The sequence below is a fragment of the Nomascus leucogenys genome, chromosome 19 (assembly GCF_006542625.1).
Source record: "Nomascus leucogenys isolate Asia chromosome 19, Asia_NLE_v1, whole genome shotgun sequence".
NCBI classification, from domain to species: Eukaryota; Metazoa; Chordata; class Mammalia; order Primates; family Hylobatidae; genus Nomascus; species Nomascus leucogenys.
The window spans coordinates 27,781,198-27,801,227 of NC_044399.1; the positions used below are offsets into that span (position 1 = coordinate 27,781,198).

The window sequence follows — 20,030 nt, forward strand, 5'->3', positions numbered from 1 at the left end:
TGTTTGCCATACTGTCACATACTCTCTCCTCCACTAGACTGAGGTTCCTGATAGCATCTGTTCCCCATTATCTCCTTGCTAACAGATCCCAAATCTGTTTATGAAAGAGAAAGCTCTTTTGTCTGCCTCTGGATATTGTCTTATCTGCCCATGATGTCCAAAACTGCCTTAGTTTTCTTGTAAATCATGTGGTCAGCTGGCTTGAGGACAAAGTCAACAGGAGGGCTAGGCTAAAAGAATTGCAGAAAAATAAAGTTTGAGCCCTATTAGCTGCCTAATTCTGAACTTGTTATATGAGGTAATAGATTTCTGCTCTGTTAAATCTATTTGAATTGGAATTTTCTGTTTTTTTTTTCCAGCTCAAAGCATCCTAACGATACACTTCTTTAAGTGTTAATGTATGTGTGTATGTATGTGTGACATGGATGTATATTTAGGGTTGTATTTCTATTTACATTCACAAAAGAAATCTGAATTACTTATATTTTCCATAGTGCCTAACATAGTCTACTGCATATAAAAATGCTCAATAAAACTTTTTTAGAAGAAAAAATCTGGCATTAAAGAGAGGACACTAGATCACCTTTGAGATGTGTTTTCTTACCCCATTTGTTACGGCCTCTAAGAACTGCAGACTCTTAGAACCGTCTCTCTATGGCTGATATGCTTTGACTCTGTGTCCCCACCCAAATATCACCTTGAATTGTAACCCCCATAATCCCCACATGTCATGGGAGGGACTTGGTGGGAGGTAACTGAATCATGGGGGCGGTTTCCCCCATGCTGTTCTCATGATAGTGAGTTCTCATGAGATCTGATGGTTTTCTAAGTGTCTGGCATTTCCCTGGCTGGCACTCATTCTCTCTCCTGCTGCCTTGTGAAGAAGTGCCTTCTGCCATGATTATAAGTTTCCTGAGGCCTCCCCAGCCATGTGAGTCAACGAAACCTTTTTTCTTTATAAATCACCCAGTCTCAGGTATTTCTTTATAGCAGTGTGAGAATGGACTAATACAGTAAGTTGGTACTGCAGAGAGTAGGGTGCTGCCCAAAAATGTGGAAGCAACTTTGGAACTGGGTAACAGGCAGAGATTGGAACAGTTTGGAGGGCTCAGAAGAAGACAGGAAAATGTGGGAACGTTTGGAACTTCCTAGAGACTTGTTGAATGGCTTTGACCAAAATGCTGATGGTGACATGGACAATTTAGTCCAGGATAAGGTGGTCTCAGATAGAGATAAGGAACTTGTTGGGAACAGGAGTAAAGGTGACTCTTGCTATGCTTTAGCAGAGACTGGTGGCATTTTGCCCTTGCCCCAGAGATCTGTGGACTTTGAACTTGAGAGAGATGATTTAGGGTATCTAGTGGAAGAAATTTCTAAGTAGCAAAACATTCAAGAGGTGACAGAGCATAAAAGTTTGAAAAATTTGCAGCCTGACAATGCAATAGAAAATAAAAACCCATTTTCTAGGGAGAAATCTAAGCCAGCTACAGAAATCTGCATACTTAATGAGGAGCCAAATGTTGAATCACCAAGCCAATGGGGAAAATGTCTCCAGGGCATGTTGAAAGTTTTCATGGCAGCCCCTCCCATCACAGGCCTGGAGGCCTAGGAGGAAAAAGTGGCTTAGTGGGCTGGGCCCAGGGCCTTGCTGCTTTGTGCAGTCTCCAGACTTTGTACCTTGTGTCCCAGCTGTGGCTAAAAGGGACCAATATACAGCTCAGGTCGTTGCTTCAGAGGGTGCAAGCCCCAAACCTTATTTTGTAAAAATACAAAAAATTAGCTGGGCGTGGTGGTGGGCACCTGTAGTCCCAGCTACTTGGGAGACTGAGGCAGGAGAATGGCATAAACCTGGGAGGCGGAGCTTGCAGTGAGCCAAGATTGCGCCACTGCACTCCAGCCTGGGCGACAGAGCGAGACTCCATCTAAAAAAACATTCTCCCAATTAAATAACTTCCTTTCTATTATGGTTAATTTAAACAATCAAACAAGGTGACCTGGTATCCACTACAATTTAGAAATTCTGTAAAGGCAAAAATTACAGTCCCTTTTAAAAATCTTATTGGAATGAAATCCATTTGATGATTCCTATGTATGATGGGAGCTGTACCATCCCCTGTGTTCCAGGTTCTTTACTGACACTTAAAAACTCTACAGTCACGGCAGAAGGCACCTCTTCACAGGGCAGCAGGAGAGATAATGAGTGCCAGCAGAGGAAATGCCAGACACTTATAAAATTATCAGCTATCATGAGAACAGCATGGGAGAAACTGCCCCTGATTCAATTACCTCCCACCGGGTCCCTCCCACAACATATGGGGACTACAGGCGCCTGCCACCACGCCTGGCTAATTTTTATTTTTTTTTTTGTATTTTTTAGTAGAGACGGGGTTTCACTGCATTAGCCAGGATGGTCTCGATCTCCTGACTTCGTGATCCACCCGCCTCGGCCTCCCAAAGTGCTGGGATTACAGGCGTGAGCCACCGCACCCGGCCCTGAACTCTTATCTATCCCATGAAAACTCAATTTAGTTGATAGATTATTTTATTTTTTTCTTTTTGAGATGAAGTCTCGCTCTGTCACCCAGGCTGGAGTGCAGTGGTGTGATCTCAGCTCACTGCAACCTCCACTTCCCACGTTCAAGCAACTGTCCTGTCTCAGCCTCCCAAATAGCTGGGATTACAGGCATGCGCCACCAAGCCCAGCTAATTTTTAGTATTTTTAGTAGAGATGGGGTTTCACCATGCTGGCCAGGCTGGACTTGAACTCCTGATCTCATGATCTGGCCGCCTCAGCCTCCCAAAGTGCTAGGATTACAAGCGTGAGCCACTGTGCCCAGCCTATTTTATTTTTTCAATAGAGATTGTTCTTTTCAAATAAGTTATTTTAACGGACCATATGGAAGTTAGACCACAATACAAAGCATTTATGAAGTACCTTACTCTCAAGATCTCAAAATTCCATCCAGCTCTTAACAGTAAAATTATTGTAGCCTCCCTGGTATAAGAATTATTACTTTAAGTTACTCATCCACGGCTGTTCCACTGTGACTAGAACTTCTGAATATAAGTCTCTGATCCACTATCTATGCTCTGGGCTGTTAATGAGAATTCATGCCTATTGGGATTAATGTAGAAAAGCTTGTGCTTGACAAGGAAATGAATTTTCAGTTAGACATAGAATTGACTTTGCCCTAGTGTTTTCATTTTACCACCATAACTAAGAAATGATGGTGAGATGTCTGCATTTCTCTAGTCTTCATTTCAGCTGGCTAGAGATAACTGCTTGCTTTTGCATCAGGCACTGAGGAGAAACAGCAAGCAATACAGGTCAAGGATAAGATGAAGGTGGCAACTATAGTTCATTTCTTCTTGAATACAAGCATGCTACGTTATTACTAAAAGGATGGTTCTGATCAGTACAGTGGACTCAAAGTTTGTGGTATGTAGGACATAAGGGGAAACAGCAATGTACATTCTATATTGGCTCCCATGGTGACATCTTGAGCACTGAGATTTAATTTTGCTTCTCAGTCTGCTGGATCTCTCTACCACCATCACTATCAAACTCACTTTTTGAAGTTGGAGCTTTCCCTCAAAACCATCTCTCTCTCTTTTTTAGAAATATTGCCAGTTACTCAGGCATAAAACGTACTAGCTATTTCCCCCCTCTCCTATACTTTCTCTCCTGAAAAAAATCACAAGAATCTCATTCTCTTCATTTTATTCTTGACTGCTTGCTCCCTGGCCATCCCAATGATCTACATTGCAAAAACCTGATCAAAATTCTGCTCAAAATTATTTGCTAGTTTTATTTTCCTTCTGATATAAAATTTAAATTCCTTAGCATGGTATCCAAAGGCTTTCCACAATTTGTCCCTTGCCTATTTGTCTGTCTTTACCTTTTTTACCTTATCCTTTCAATTCTAGACAGAGTAAATTATCTGTAGGGTTTCAAACATGCTTTCCCTCTGCCTGGAATTCTCTTTCCTGTTTAGTTCATCAGAAAAACAATTTCTCATTCTTCAAATGGCAACTCACAACATCTCCTCTGTGAAGCCTTCCCTGGTGCCCCCTGATAAACTCAGGGGTTCCTTCCTTAGATTCCTGTTGTACCTGGTACACATCTCCACTATAGCACCCACTGCAGGGCACTGTTCTATGTTGCTCTACTCCACACGTGTGAAAAAGCATGGCCTCTATCCTCAACAGAGTCTAGGTAATAGGAGTATATATTTGCAGAATGGATGAGTAAATAATAACATCTTACACCTGTGTATCTTATGGTTTTCAAAATACTTCGGGACAGGCATGATGGCTCACACCTATAATCCCAGCACTTTGGGAGGCCAAGGTGGGAGGGTCGCTCGAGTCCAGGAGTCCAAGGCTAGCCTGAGTAACAAGGCAGGACTCTCTCTCTACAAAAAAATTAGCCAGTTATGCCTGCGTGTGCCTGTAGTTCCAGTAACTTCGGAGGCTGAAGCAGAAAAATTGCCTAAGCCCAGGACATCGAGGCTGCAGTGAGCTATGATTACACCGTTGCACTCCAGCCTGGGCAACACAGCGAGGCCCTGTCTCAAAAACCAACAAACAAAAAAAAACCAAAAACCAAAAAACAAAAAAAACCACCAACAACTGAAAAATCAAAATACTTAATAATAATAATTATTTTTTGAGACAGAGTCTCACTCCATTGCCTGGGCCAGAGTACAGTGGCATGATCTTGGCTCACTGCAACCTCTGCCTCCTGGGTTCAAGCAATTCTCCTGCCTCAGCCTCCCAAGTAGCTGGGATTATGGACGTGCACCACCATGCCCGGCTAATTTTTGTATTTTTAGTAGAGATGGGGTTTTACCATGTTGGCCAGGCTGGTCTTGAACTCCTGACCTCAGGTTATCTGCCTGGCTTGGCCTCCCAAACTGTTGGAATTACAGACCTGAGTCACTGCACCCAGACAAATACTTTAATAATTTTTAGATTCTCAAAAAATCATTATACTATAGGTGTAGCAGTAAATACTACTTTCAGTATGATGGGAGAGGACTGACTGAGACTAAGCGAAATTGAGGGACAGACCCAGCTCACACGCCTAGGAAGTAAAAGAGCTAGAATGACAACTTCAGTGTTTCTGAAATCTAGTTCTACTGAAACCTAGTTCCGTTACCACACTAAGATTAGCAACTTGGTGTTTGTTTCAGAGCATATTTGTGTGAAAAAAAATCCACCACTGTAAAGAACAATATACTCATTTGTATAGTATAAACTCTGAATTCTTTAATTTTAACATAATTAAAATCAGCAACCATGATTTTGACACTTTTTGATTGGCATTTTGAGAAAGAGTAGGTAAGAAATAAAATAGAGACAGCTCTAGGAAGCATGATATGTTTTAAAGCACGACAGAGCACAACTATGCTTTCCCTTTATAATTAAAGATGATGAGGCCAAGGCACAGTGGCTCTCACCTGTAGTCTTGGCACTTTGGGAGGCTGAGGCAGGAGGATTGCTTGGGTCCAGGAGTTTCAGACCAGCCTGGATACCACAGCCAGACCCCATCTCCACAAAAAATTTAAAAAATTAGCCGAGTGTGGTAGCATGTGCCTGTGCTCCTAGCTACTTGGGAGGCTGAAGTGGGAGGATCACTTGAGCCTGGGAGGTTGAGGCTGCAACAAATTGTGATCATGCTACTGCACTTCAGCCTAGGTGAAGAGCAAGACTCTATCTCAAAAAAAACAAAAAAAGATGGTAATCATAATCAACTTTAATATGGGTTCAGATATGGTCATAAAGGCCATGGGGTAGGGAAGTGAAGACAGAAGATAATTATTTTCACATAGCTTATATGATATCATCTTGTGATTCAAAGTTACTTTACAAATTTCCTTACTGGCATTCACAGTGCTGCCTCTTCATCTCTAAAAGTCAAACAGACCTACTTTTAAATCCTAGTTCTGCCACTTACACACTTTATAAGCTAAGACAAGATACTGAACCTCTTCGTGAGACAGGGATAGTAATATCTACCTCTCAGGACTGTGGTAAGAATTAAGTGAGACATATTAAGTGAATGTATTTTATTTTATATTTCTTTTATATTCTCCAGAGTAACTAATGTAACGCTAAACTAAAGGAACGACCAGTAACCACAAATGACTTTAAACATAGGAAGACGACTGTGTGTTCAAATGGAACTTTAGTCTTTAACGTGTGTAGCAGGGTGAAATGTGATATCCTGTCCTTAACCCTGATCCTTACCCTTCCACACCATACCCTACTACCTTTGCAGCCAGAAGAGAAGTCCATAGATCAGGGAAAAATTACTGGGGTACAGATGCCATTCACTGCTAGCAAATGCAACTTGGAAGTGTAACTTCAGGCAGAGGGGAGGATAAGGACAGAGCTAACTGGTCCCTAAGAAATAAGGTAAAAGTTAGGCTAACAGGAAGAATATAAATTTCTCATGTAGACCAGAGGTTTTCAGGAGGATAGTAAATCTTATATTCAAGGTATATTTGATTTTAGATATTTTAGGAGAGAGTCGATCACAGGTCAGAGTTGAGGATCCTTCCCCCAGCACTCTCTCTTCTCCCCTTTGCTGGATAAATATGTGTGTTTTGACAATAGTCAGAGAAGGTGGTATCCAGAATAGCAGAGAGCAAATTCTACTTGCATTCTCATTTGTGGGCATGAGTAGTCCCTTGATAATGGAGACAAATGACACTCACTTCTGGATAACTACGGGTTACAAGGCAGTGAGAAACTACTGTCACTTGATGATCCTGTACCTCAAGAGTTCAGAGCTATGGAGTCTTTTAGAGAAAAACCCTTTCTAAAGCAAGAATCACTCCCCTCTATCCTCATTTAACAGTATGGAAGTTGGATAACAGTTGTTTTACACAAAATATATAATGGCATTATGTTTGTTTTCCTAATAGGTTTTCACTTAGCACCCCAGGAGATAGCTAAAATATATAATGGCATTATGTTTGTTTTCCTAATAGGTTTTCACTTAGCACCCCAGGAGATAGCTAGTCTTAAAGTTTCTATTTGTAGTACCAAAACATGCTAACAAATAAATCTGGATATTTCTAGCGTGGATAGTTTCTCACTGTTCTAGTCAGAGTTACTAATATGGAGTCACACAGATTTCATTAACTTATGATGACAAACTTAATATACAACCTTCTAATGTTTCAGAGAAATAATACTTAGGTGCTTTGATTTTTTTTTTTTTTTTTGAGATGGAATTTTGCTCTTCTTGCCCAAGCTGGAGTGCAATGGTGTGATCTCAGCTCACTGCAACCTCTGCCTCCCGGGTTCAAGCAATTCTCCTGCCTCAGCCTCCTGAGTAGCTGGGATTACAGGTGCATGCCACCACGCTTGGCTAATTTTTTGTACTTTTAGTAGAAATGGGGTTTCACCATGTTGGCCAGGCTGGTCTTGAACTCCTGGCCTCAGGTGATCCACCTGCCTTGGCCTCCCAAAGTGCTGGGATTACAGGCGTGAGCCACCGTGCCTGGCCAGGTGCTTTGATACTCTGTGTGAGGGTCAGATGTGACAAAGTGGTATAGTTACAGCCAGCTGGCAGGAAAATGCTTAATATCTAAAGCCTATCTTATAATTTTGGTGGAAATAATATGTGCTGCTGTGAAGTGTCTTTATATTACAGAGGTTAATGTGGGTTATTTAAAGAGACCTAGTGAGATGAGAATTACGAGGCAGAGATGGCTGGCTGCCTCCAAAGATTGTGCTCCCCTTCCAAGTCAAGAGTTCTTGTTGGCAAGTGGCTTCCTTGCCAGGGACCTTGCATTCAAGTGGGGTTATGTGACTCAGTTCTGGTTAATGAAATGCAGACAGAAATAATATTCACTTCAGACCTGGCCCAGAAGAATTTTCCACTCTTCCACTGTTTTTTGTCTTCCCCCATCTGCCAGTTGATGAAAACAAACAATTACCCTGGGAAGCAGTGTGTGAAAGATGGCAGAGCCCCCATTGGCCTGCGTCTCTGAAAAATGGTACAGGGCAGACCTCTTCCAAACCATGTGGTGCCTTTGGACTTCATGTGAGTGAAAAATAAATTTCTATTGTGATAAATCACTTAGGTTTTGGGGTTTACTTATTTCAGTAGTTAGCATTACCTTAAATAAAACAAGAAAATTACTTTTTGAGGGACTGCTAACAGGGGATGGAGAGAAGGATGAAGAAAGAGTAGAAAGGAGGACTAAGGTGGCCAGGTGTGGTGGCGCACGCCTGTAATCCCAGCACTGTGGGAGGCTGAGGCGGGCAGATCACGAGGTCAGGAGATCGAGACCATCCTGGCTAACACGGTGAAACTCTGTCTCTACTAAAAATACAAAAAATTAGCCGGGCGTGGTGGCGGGTGCCTGTAGTCTCAGCTACTCGGGAGGCTGAGGCAGGAGAATGGCATGAACCCAGGAGGCAGAGGTTGCAGTGAGCCGGGATTGTGCCACTGCACTCCAGCCTGGGTGACAGAGCAAGACTCCGTCTCACAAAAAAAAAAAAAATAAAGGAGGACTAAGGAACTGTTTATCTCAGTATCAGTGAAAATGGGCAGAAACAAATAATATCCTCATAAATTAGATATTTGGGATACTAGTTGGGACACCAGTTATGAGGTTTATAGCAACAGGCTAGGTGAGAAATGCTAAGACCTATTAAATGAGAAGAGAGAGCAGGGTGTATGTGGGAGAGACATTTTGGTGATACTCAAAAGCACTTGGTCTTTTTTTTTGTGTAGGGAAGGTAAGGATGGAGGGATAAAAACCGCAATTAGGCCAGGCGAGGTGGCTCACACCTGTAATCCCAGCACTTTGGGAGGCTGAGGCGAGCAGATCACTTGAGGCCAGAAGTTCGAGACCAGCCTGACTAACATGATAAAACCCCGTCTCTACTAAAAATACAAAAATTAGCCCGGCATGGTGGGGCATGCCTGTAATCCCAGCTACTCACAAAAATTAGCCCAGCATGGTGGTACATGCCTGTAATCCCAGCTACTCAGGAAGCAGAGGCAGGAGAATCACTTGAACCCGGGAGGCAGAGGCTGCAATGAGCTGAGATCACGCCACTGCACTCTAGCATGGGCAGCGGAGTGAGACCCTGTCTCAAAAAAAAAAAAAAAAAAAAGCTGAAATTATTATTCCTTACCACAAGATTGTTGAAGCACACTCCCTGAGAAGAAAAAAGGAGGAGTCCTTGTGTCCCGTGACAGTAATGAGTCACTTTCTATCCTCAGCAGCCTTCCAGTATAAAAGTCTGTCTATTCCAAACAACTGCCACTCATTCCTAGCCAATATGAAATAATTTTTCAAACTCACAGCTAGCTGAAAGTATTCAAACTATGGTATCATCGATAGATTCCCTACCAGAGCCCACCATGAAGAGGGAAAGGTGAAAGAGGGAAGTTCCTTTAAATGGATGTTTCTCTTGTGTTACTAGGGATCTTTGTGTTTGCAAAAAAGTAACTTGTAGGATGACCTGATAAAGTGCTATTTTCAGTAAGATTAATTCCTCTGAGAAATTCAGATGATACCATCAGCTAATCATTGTTTAGGACATGGGGAATTTAGTCCTTCAGGCAAGGATCCCCATGCCTCCATTTCCCTTTCTGTCAGTTGGACAAAGGCGTCCTCTAGCCAGGTTCTTATGTTCTGTAGCTCCTGAGCCCCAGTAGGAATGCGTGTGGCAACTAAAAAGATATGGGTTTCCAAAAATTCAAAAAGGTTTTTTCAAAAAGGACTTTAAGTTGCCCTTTTGATAGCCAGGTTTCTAGAACTCATCATCCTTTGCCTCTCTTCTATGTTTAGTCTCTTACTTTTTATCTTCCCATTTCCCAATGTCAACCAACATGGTCAAACTTTTCCCTTCCTTCAGTGCTAAAATTTTGGGAAGTTGAGTCTATGGTAGTGGTCTCTACTTTTTCATTTCACATGTAGTTTTTAACTTACGGGAACTGGACTTCTGCTACCAACCATTCTATGCAAGGTATTCTAGCAAAAGCCATATATGGCCTCTTATGCTTTGCCTTATTGCAGTAAAAGGTACTGGTGAGCATCCCCTCCTTGAAACTGCCTTCTCCTTTGACTTCTATGACCTTACTTCCTCTTGTTTCTCTTTCTAATTCCCCTCTAAATTACTATTTGGATCATCATCTTCTTTTAGCATTTAAATATAACTATTCTGTTTCATACTTCTAAACTTCCTACTTTGTATTCTTGGGTGATCTTGTTTAGTACTATGGCTTCTGCTGTCAGTTATTTGCTGGTAATGCACAAATTTATAGCTGCATGCCTTGAGCCTTCTCTTTGTCTGTTTTCTAAAGGCACATTCCTAAATATATTCTGTGCATCTTTCCTCAGAGGCAATTCATTATGAACATGTCCAAAATAGGACTCACTTTCTCCCCATAAGCCTGTTCTTCCTCCTGCCTTTGCTCATGTTAGAGCCCCTCCTCCATTCAGAAAGTTCTATATTGGTTAGTAGCATCACTATTATCCATCATTCAAGATAAATCTCGTCACTTTTGATCCCTCTGTCCTTACCTTTCACATACCATATAAAAAAAGACCAAGTGCTTTTGAGTATCACCAAAATATCTCTCCCACATACACCCTGCTCTCTATTCTCCTGTTATAGGTCTTACCACTCCTCACCTAGACTATTGCTATAAACCTCTTAATTAGTAGCCCAACTTGCAGTCTCTTCCCTTCATTTCGACTCATCTACCATACATCACTTGTCAGAGCTATCTTTCACATCACCAGTTATCAGATCTTTGTTTCTTCCTCCTCAAAAGGCTACAGAGGCTCCCTATTATCTACAGAATTATAAAGTCTTAAATATGGCATTTAAGGTTTTCCCAGTGACACCTCCTATCATCCTCTCTTCCTGATCATGCATCTTATTCTCTTATCATAGCTGCTCACAGTTCCCCAAAGGCATTTCATATGTTCTCACTCCTCCTTGTTTCTGTTACTGCCATTACCTTTTCCTTTCTGCCTACAGTGCTCCTGCATTCCCTTGCTGCTTAACGGAATTCAACCCATACTTCAAGGCTGAACTTTAATGTTACCTCTTCTGAAAAGTATTTCTTCTTTGTCTAGGTTCCTACAATACTTTGTACTATGGCACTATTGTTGGTTGCTGTGTCTGACTTCCCTTTAGAGCAGGGATGTCCAATCTTTTGGCTTCCTGGGGCCACACTGGAAGAAGAATAATTGTTTTGAGCCACACATAAAATACACTAACACTACAGATACCAGATGAGCTAAAAAAATTGCAAAAAAATCTCATCATGTTTTGAGAAAGTGTACGAATTTGTGTTGGGCCACATTCAAAGCCTCCTGGGGACACATGTGGCCCATGGGCCGTGGGTTGGACAAGCTTGCTTTAGAGTATAATGGCTTTAGTGTCAGGGGTGTCTTAAGCCACCTAAGTTTCTCTAGTGGTTAGCACAGTCCTTGGTGTAGAGGAGAAGAAGCTCACTAAGTGCTTCATGTTTCATGAATGAATAAAACCAAGCAGGTGGGTACAAGGAAGAGCAATGCAGGACTTCCAGATTCACTTTCCAATTCAGTACTCAATTTGACTTTGAATTTGCAGGTATCTGCTGTCGCTGTTAGACTGTAAAATGAGTGTGCATATGACTCAAGTATTAAGAATAGGTTAACAATCCTGATCTTTTCCACTTCTCTTCTTAAAAATTCTGCCAACAGTTAAACTTCAGTTGTTGCTGTCTTATAGTCTGCTTGTTGCTATCTATTCTCAGCAAATGATACCCATACTTCTTGGCGAAAATTATTTCTTCCATTTTTCACTTATCAGTCAGTAACTGCTTTGGCCTATTTTTTTTATGGCTTTCTCATGGAAGCTGAATTCAAAATATATTTCTGGTTCCCTTGTGCTACTGTTTTATAGTCAATATGGAAATGTATGACCCTCATGAAAGTAAATTATAAGTATGACCAAAAGGTACCTTTGTAGAAATGAGTGGAAAAGCATTATTTCCTTGTAAATACAGAATCTGAATAGGAATTTGCTGCTTTCTCCCACTTTGCCTCACATCTTCCTACTGCCTTTCTGTTCTGTTAATGCATCTCTAGCTCTAGGAAAACGGTCATCTTTTCTCTGTTCCAACAAGAAGTCTTTAGTTAGCTGGCAGGGCTTCATGAGGCAGAAGAGCTATGACTCCACTGAAATGTCACAGTTTGAAACACCAACGGTAGTCATAGGAAAATTGATCACTTCTCTCTTCCTCCTCCATGCCCCTCAGCTCTTTGTGTATACCTCTAGCACAGCACTCTGCCTTGAATTATAGCTAGTTATAAATGTGTCTGTTAAAAACACTAACCTGTAAGTCTTGGTAGACAGATCTTACTTGTATTTGTATTCCCAGCAGTGCTTAAAACAGAGCCTTAAATATGTTACTTAATAAATATTCACTGAATACTTGCTGAAATGCGTGTCTTCACTTAACTCCCAAGGCATGGTAGGAGGTAACAAAGTGAACAAAAGATACTATCTGTTGAGTTGTGGGAAGAGTTTCTCAAATATTTTAAGTTGCTAGCTTAAAATTAGTACCACTTATCATTCCTTTGTTGGCTCATTAGTTCGTCATAAAAAAAAAATTTACTGTGTGCTTACTGTGTTCCAGGCACTCTACTAATCATTACGAAGACACAGTGAGCAATACAGAGAAGGTTCTTGTCCTCATTGAGTTCATTTTAGACAGAAAAGTGGACAAAAACGAGTATTCACCTACAATTAATAATAAATTGTGATAAGTGTTAGAAAGAAGGTAAAAAGGATGTTATGATTCAGACGTGAACCAGGAGGCACTTACTTAGATAACGTGACAAGCAGAAGTCTTTCTGAGGAGGTGGCATTTAAGCTGAGATCTGAAGGAGGAGTGAGAGATCTTTCTATGTGATGAGATGCCTGGGAAAGTGAGCTCCAGATGGAGGCGACTGTTAAGTGCAAAGGCCCAGAGGTGGGAAAGTGCAAGTTCTAGAAACTGGCAGAAAATTGTGAATAAGAGGGAGAATGAACTTAATTCAGGGAGGGAGGCAGAAGCTATATCTATAAATACAGGGCTTTGAACAATCTGGCTTTGATTTTACTCTAATCATAGAAAGCCACTGGAGGATTTTCAGGAAAAGGTTACATGGTCTGATTTGTGTTTTTATAAGATTGCTCTGGCTGCTGGTGGAGAATGGACTCGAAGAGGGCAAGAAGGGAGACCAATTAAGAGGTGAAGGTAATCCATGTGAGATCCCAGATGTGGTCATTATGATCATTAGAGATGGAAACAAACACATACTTGCAAGTAAAATTTGGGTGGCAGAACCAACTGGATGTGTGGACGGCTACAGTAAATTCATGTCTCACAGCTGTGGCTTCTTATGGTTGAGAGGATGGAACGCTATTAGGGTTGATTTTACTAAATGTGGAGATCTACCTGCTTTTGAAAGTCTCTAGAGATGGCCGAGTGAATTGCTTTACTCGCAAAAAAGAGAATATGCTGTCATGTTCCACTACACTGGCAATAGCTCCTCCTGACTGCTGTGCCATGAACCTTGGTTTGACAACCTAGGAAAACTTGTGGGGTTCTTATCTTTCGATCCAGCCAGTATTGCTTCAGAGACTCATTAATAGGATAATTAGCCTCTAATTCCTGTGCTACTTTCAGTACAAGAAATTTCCCTTAATCGCCTGCCCTACGTCCACCTCATTTTAGATTAAGTTGCTGTAACCAGTATTCACTATACTGAACATATCCACCTTAAAAAAGCTCTATATGTATTTTTAAACACATAAAGCAGTATTACCTTTTACAAACAATATAGATATAAGTCTCCTCTGTGTTTTCCTTAGTTGGCTGTTCTGTATTTTTTTTTTTTAAGAGTCAGGGTCTCACTCTGTCACCCAGGCTAGAGTGCAGTGGCATGACATACCTCACTGTAACCTTGAACTCCTGGCCTCAAGTGATTCTCCTACCTTGGCTTTCCAAAGCTCTGGGATTACAGGCATGAGCTACCTTGCCTGGCCTGTAAATGCTTCATGAATAAGTAAATGCTAAGCATTTATTCTTGCCAAGTCATCACTCCTGGGCCTTTTGGCTAAGATCAAGTATATTCTTGCCAAGTCATAAAACGATGCACTCTTTCCAACCTATCATAAGCAGAACTATATCTCTGTATGTATATAGACTTAGGAAATCTCTCATAAGTTTTTATGACAGAATAAGTAGTTCTTGGTTTTAACTGGGTTTGGAGAAGAATTCTAGTTATCAGCTTTTTCCAAATTTCATTTTGGATTTGGAAAACGAAAAAAAAAACGTTGCTGTGGCCCATCTTCTAATGGTCTGACAGGGTGAAAGATGGGAACAGTTTGCCTATTTGACTAATAGATGTCGATCCCATGATTTATGCCGAGACAAAACAAACTTGTAAAGCTAAAAGACATTCAATGTGTTGGCAAATTGAACATATTTCAAAATATATATTAGATTTCATGTAATTCCTCCCGTTTGTCATATCACAAAACCATGACATTGGGTCACTACTTCAGATATGCGTCTCAGATTTACTCTTGATGCCAATAGGGGGTTAGAAAGTGGATAATAGGAAAAAATATTCATTGGCAAATTAGATAAATCCCCAATAATATTACAGGTCAATGAAATATCTTCTTGGAAATCACACAACTAAACTATGACATCAGAAGACTGATTACCACTCAGTGGATGATAGAGAAGAATTAGAAGTGAAGAATGTCTAGACTCCGAAAAGAGATGAAGCACTAATAGTCCGAGGGAGGTAAGCTCATCTACTAATAGTCAAGTGTTAGTGAAAGACCCAGAGCTATCCTAAGCAAGAACAAAACTGAAGGAATCATATTGCCTGACTTTAAATTATACTATAGACCCAAACGGCATGGTACTGCTATAAAAACAGACATGTAGACCAGTGGAACAGAATAGACAGCCTAGAAATAAATTCATACATCTACAGTGAACTCATTTTTAAAAAAGGTTCCAAGAACATACTTTGGGGAAAGGACAGTCTCTTTAATAAACGGTGCTGGGAAAACTGGATATCCGTAGGCAGAAGAATGAAACTAGATCCCTATCTCTCGCCATATACAAAAATCAAATCAAAATGGATTGCAAACTTAAATCTAAAACTGGAAACTATGAAACTATTAAAAGAAAATATTAGGGAAACTTTTCAAGACATTGGTCTGGGCAAAGACTTCTTGAGCAATACCCCAAAGGCATAGACAAGCAAAGCAAAAATGGACAAATGGGACCTCATCAAGTTACAAAGCTTCTGCACAGCGAAGGAAGGAAATAAAGTGAAGAGACAACCCATAGAATGGAAGAAAATACTTGCAAACTACCCATCTGACAAGGGATTAATAACCAGAATATATAAAGAGCTCAAACAACTCTATAGGAAAAAATCTAATAATATGATTTAAAAATGGGCAAAAGATCTGAATAGACATTCCTCAAAAGAAGACACACAAATGGCAAACAGGTATATGATCACTGATCATCAGAGAAATTCAAATGAAAACTACCATGAGATATCATCTCATCCCAGTTAAAATGGCTTTTATCCAAAAGACAGGCAATAACAAATGCTGAGAAGGATGTGGAGAAAAGGGAACACTTGTATGCTGTTGGTGGGAATGTAAATTAGTGCAATCAATATGGAGAACAGTTTGGAGGTTCCTAAAAAAAAACTATAAATAGAGTCTAGGGTGAGCTGTAAACAGGTGGGAGCCCTGCCCCCTCCTGAGTTGTCAGGGTGGGAGCCCTGCCCAGCCATGGCTGCAGACCTGGGCATCCATGTGCTCTTGGGGGCCCGGGAAGACCCCCCCTACCCCCGCAGGCTCAGAAGTGCCAGCTCTACTTGGCCTCTCCCTGCTCCCAGTGCCCACTCTGATTTCGGAGCAAAGCTGAGGCTGAAGCTGGGCACTGTTGTGAACCAGCCAGGTGTATGTGTGTTCAGGGCAGTGTTGACACGCCAGCCCCATGCTGCCTCAGTCCCCTCTGGACTTTGGGCGCTGACGAGCATGGGAGAGAGGCTGAGGGTAGGCTGAGGGTGGCTCGGTGCAGGCCTGCAGGTGCCTCTCGGCATGAACAGCCTGGGTGCCATGGATGACGTGACTGATGGTGGCAGGAGGCAGACAGGCTCCTGGATGGAAAGGGGTGGGTCCCCAGTGAAGCCCCACTTTCAGGTCAGAAATGGCTTGAAGCATGGGGGCTGGGCTGTCAGTTCTGGGTGGAGTCCATGGCCCTGAGTGAGAACTTATGGTGCTTTTTCCAGGCCTGCCCATGAACCAGTTAGCAAGCACGTCCTCCCTTCTGAAGCCCATAAAAACCCTGGATTCAGCCAAACTCACGGAGATGAGACAACCTGCCTGCAGACAGGAGCTACCCACTCCATGTCTCCTCTCCCCTGAGGGCTGAACACTTGATGGGACAACCTGCCTGTAGATAGGAGCTACCCATTCCAGGTCTCCTCTCTGCTGAGGGTTGCACACTTGTCGGGACATCCTGCCTGTACATAGGAGCTATCCACTCTGGGTCTCCTCTCCGCTGAGGGCTGCACACTTGATGGGACAAACTGCCTGTAGATAGGAGCTACCCATTCCAGGTCTCCTCCCTGCTGAGGGTTATACACTTGTCGGGACAACCTGCCTGTGCATAGGAGCTACTCAATCTGGGTCTCCTCTCTGGTGAGAACTGGACACTTGCAGGGATGACCTGCTTGTGGAAAGGAGCTTCCCACTTTGGATCTCTTGAGAGCTGTTCTGTTGCTCAATGAAGCTCCTCTCTGCATTGCTCACTCTCCAGTTGTCCATGAACATCATTCTTCCTGGATGCAGGACAAGACCTCAGGACCTGCTGAATGGCGGGACTGAAAGAGCTGAAACACAAACAGGGCTGAAACATGCCCCACTGCTCGCCACGTTGTGGACGATGAGAAGGAGAGAAGAGCTGCAGTTCTTTGAGGAGCCCAGACCTAGGGACTCCCTGAGCCATGGCTGTGACAGCCTCTTTGGGCTCAGTGGTTCCTGGCATCTCCAAGCTTCCAGGCGCCACCGCATTCCCCTTGTCCAGACGTGGTTGCCTGTGGTGGAAGCCGCGTGCAATATGTTTGGTACAACCGTAGCCTCACATGCAGCTGGCACCTGTGCTGGTGCCTGGAGTTGCCTGCCCTGCTGCAGCAGCTAGTGTGCCTGGTTGTGCAGTGGCCGGACCCCATGCTCTCTTGTCCACACACTGCTCACTGCTCTGTGCCTGGCTCACCCTTGGGAGGTGTGGGATCTGGGCCAGTAGCACGAGCTGAGTGCAGCCTGCTGAGCCGAGTAGGCAGAACGATCCCAAAGGATGTGAGCAATACTCAGGCAGAAAGCTCTGCCAGCCACAGAGGTTTCTGGCTGGCAAAGCAACACCCCAAAGATCCTGTGACACTACCATATGACAGCAATCCTGGTCCTATGTATATACCCCAAAAAAAAAAAGAAAATCAGCATATTGAAGAGATATCTGCAGTTCCATGTTTGTTACAGCACTACTCACAATAGCCAAGATTTGGAAGTAACTTAAGTGTCCACTGACAGACAAATGGATAAACAAAATGTGCTGCATATACACAATGGAGAATTATTCAGCCATAAAAAAGAATGAGGCCATGTCATTTACAACAACATGGATGGAACTGGAGGTCATTACGTTAAGTGAAATAAGCCAGGCACTGAAAGACAAACATTGCATGTTCTCACTTATCTGTCAGAGCTAAAAATTAAAATAATTGAACTCATGGAGATAGAGTAGGGGATGGTTACCAGCTAGGAAGGGCAGTCAGGGCTGGGGAGGGATTGGTGGAAAGCGGGGGCATGGCTAATGGGTACAAAACATAGAAAGAATAAATAAGACCTAGAATTTGCTGGCACAACAAGGTGACTATAGTAAAAAATAATTAAATCAAACGTTTAAAAATAACTAAAAGAGTATAATTGGATTGTGTGAAACACAAACGATAACTGCTTGAGGTGATGGATAATTTTACCCCAATGTGATTATTACACACTGCATGCCTATTATCAAAATATCTCATGTAACTATGTATGTATATATATATATATATACATATACACATATACACATATATATGTGTGTATATATACACATATATATACACACACATATATATATATATACCATGTACTCACAAAAATTAAAAATTAAAAAAATTGAAAGTGTGAATAAAAGATGTCTGGTACATTCTCTTCTCTCTGCTTTAACTCTTCCAAGCCTCCTAAGGGTTGATTTAGTTCTAAGAGGCCCTTTTTCCTTCCCATGCTTCATCATTTTGCTGAATTCTCTCCTAATGCTTTGAGAAAGCAGAACCTATCCTCCAGTTTAAGGGTCTGCTCTGGGAGCCTGCAATGGTTATCAGGAGCGGTGACCTCGAGTTTGTGCTTCAGTGAGGGTAAGGTTAATTGTCATCTTGCCTGGAGGCTCATATTTAGATTTAAAAAACAAAATCAACACAAACTTCAACTCACCATTTATTTTGTAGTCATTCCAACCCCATCTATTCTATAAGAAGCCCTGTTATATAGACCTCTGGCACAGTTATTTTTCATTTTGGGGAGGACACCCTCTTTTTTTCCTTAGACAAACTGCTTGTTCTCTGACACCCTGCTTTGTGGCAATGGATTCTGGAGCATCAGGTGTCCAATGTGTAATTCACTTACTAATATGGTCAAATAAATTAGGAAAAACCTCAACAAACCACTTACAATAAGCAATCAATTCTGGTCATAAAGAATCAAGTAAGTACTCAACTATCCCATAGGATTTGTGTCGCCTTTTCCCTTTCCATTCATCACAGGATTTGCTGTCTTTAATTTGATGAATCAGATCAAACTAAATTAGGCTCCCACATCACAACCTTAGGCTCCCACATCACAATCTCATTAGGTTGTATCAACTCAATACTCATTACATGAAATTCACAACAAGCTTCTTGTATTTTATTCAAACATTTAAAAATAGGGCTGGCTAGGCTGGGCACGGTGGCTTATGCCTGTAATCCCAGCACTTTGGGAGGCTGAGGTGGGCAGATCACCTGAGGTCAGGAGTACGAGACCAGCCTGGCCAAATTGGTGAAACTCCATCTCTACTAAAAATACGAAAAAGTTAGCCAGGCAAGGTAGCAGGCACCTGTAATGTCCCAGCTACTCGGGAGGCTGAGGCAGGAGAATTGCTTGAACCCAGGAGGCAGAGGTTGCAGTGATCTGAAATCGCATCATTGTACTTCAGCCTGGGTGACAGGGCAACACTCTGTCTCGGGAAAAAAAAAAAAATGCTGGTGCAGTGGCTCATCCCTGTAATCCCAGCACTTTGGGAGGACAAAGTGGGTGGATGGCTTGAACCTGAGTTTGAGACCAGCCTGGGAAACACAGTAAGACCCTGTCTCTACAAACAAAAAAAATTAGGCATGGTGGCATGTGCCTGTGGTCACAGTTACACAGCAAGCTAAGGTAGGAGGATTGCCAGAGCCCAGGAGGTTGAGACTTCAGTGAGCCGTGACTATGCCACTGCACTCCAGCCTGAGTGACAGAGTGAGATACTGTCTCAAAAAAATAAAACAAACCCCACAAAAATACACACATAATGCAGTAGAGTCTTTTAATCTCCGTCAAAATCTTACACACACACACACACACACACACACACACACACACATTAATCTGAGAGCCGTTCCTATGGAAGGGAAAGCTAGATACCATGAAAATTGAGATAATGAGGAATAGAAACAGAACAGAGTGGAGATTTATTCAGGGTGACCCTAAAGCGATATAGAAATATTAAGCAGTAACTGGACAGCACCGCAAGGCTGGTAGCTCCGACTGTCTACTCTATCAGCCTTAAATTTCTACTATGAAAGTCACTAAAAGGTTGCCTAACAAAGGCTGATGACTACTTCTCTCAA

General features: G+C 42.1%; 1 protein-coding gene across 6 annotated transcripts in view; it reads right to left on the minus strand.

The window, feature by feature from the left end:
- TANC2 (tetratricopeptide repeat, ankyrin repeat and coiled-coil containing 2) overlaps window positions 1-20,030 on the minus strand; it is a 484,030-nt gene that overhangs the window by 43,475 nt on the left and 420,525 nt on the right. The gene's annotated exons all lie outside the window — the stretch shown is intronic.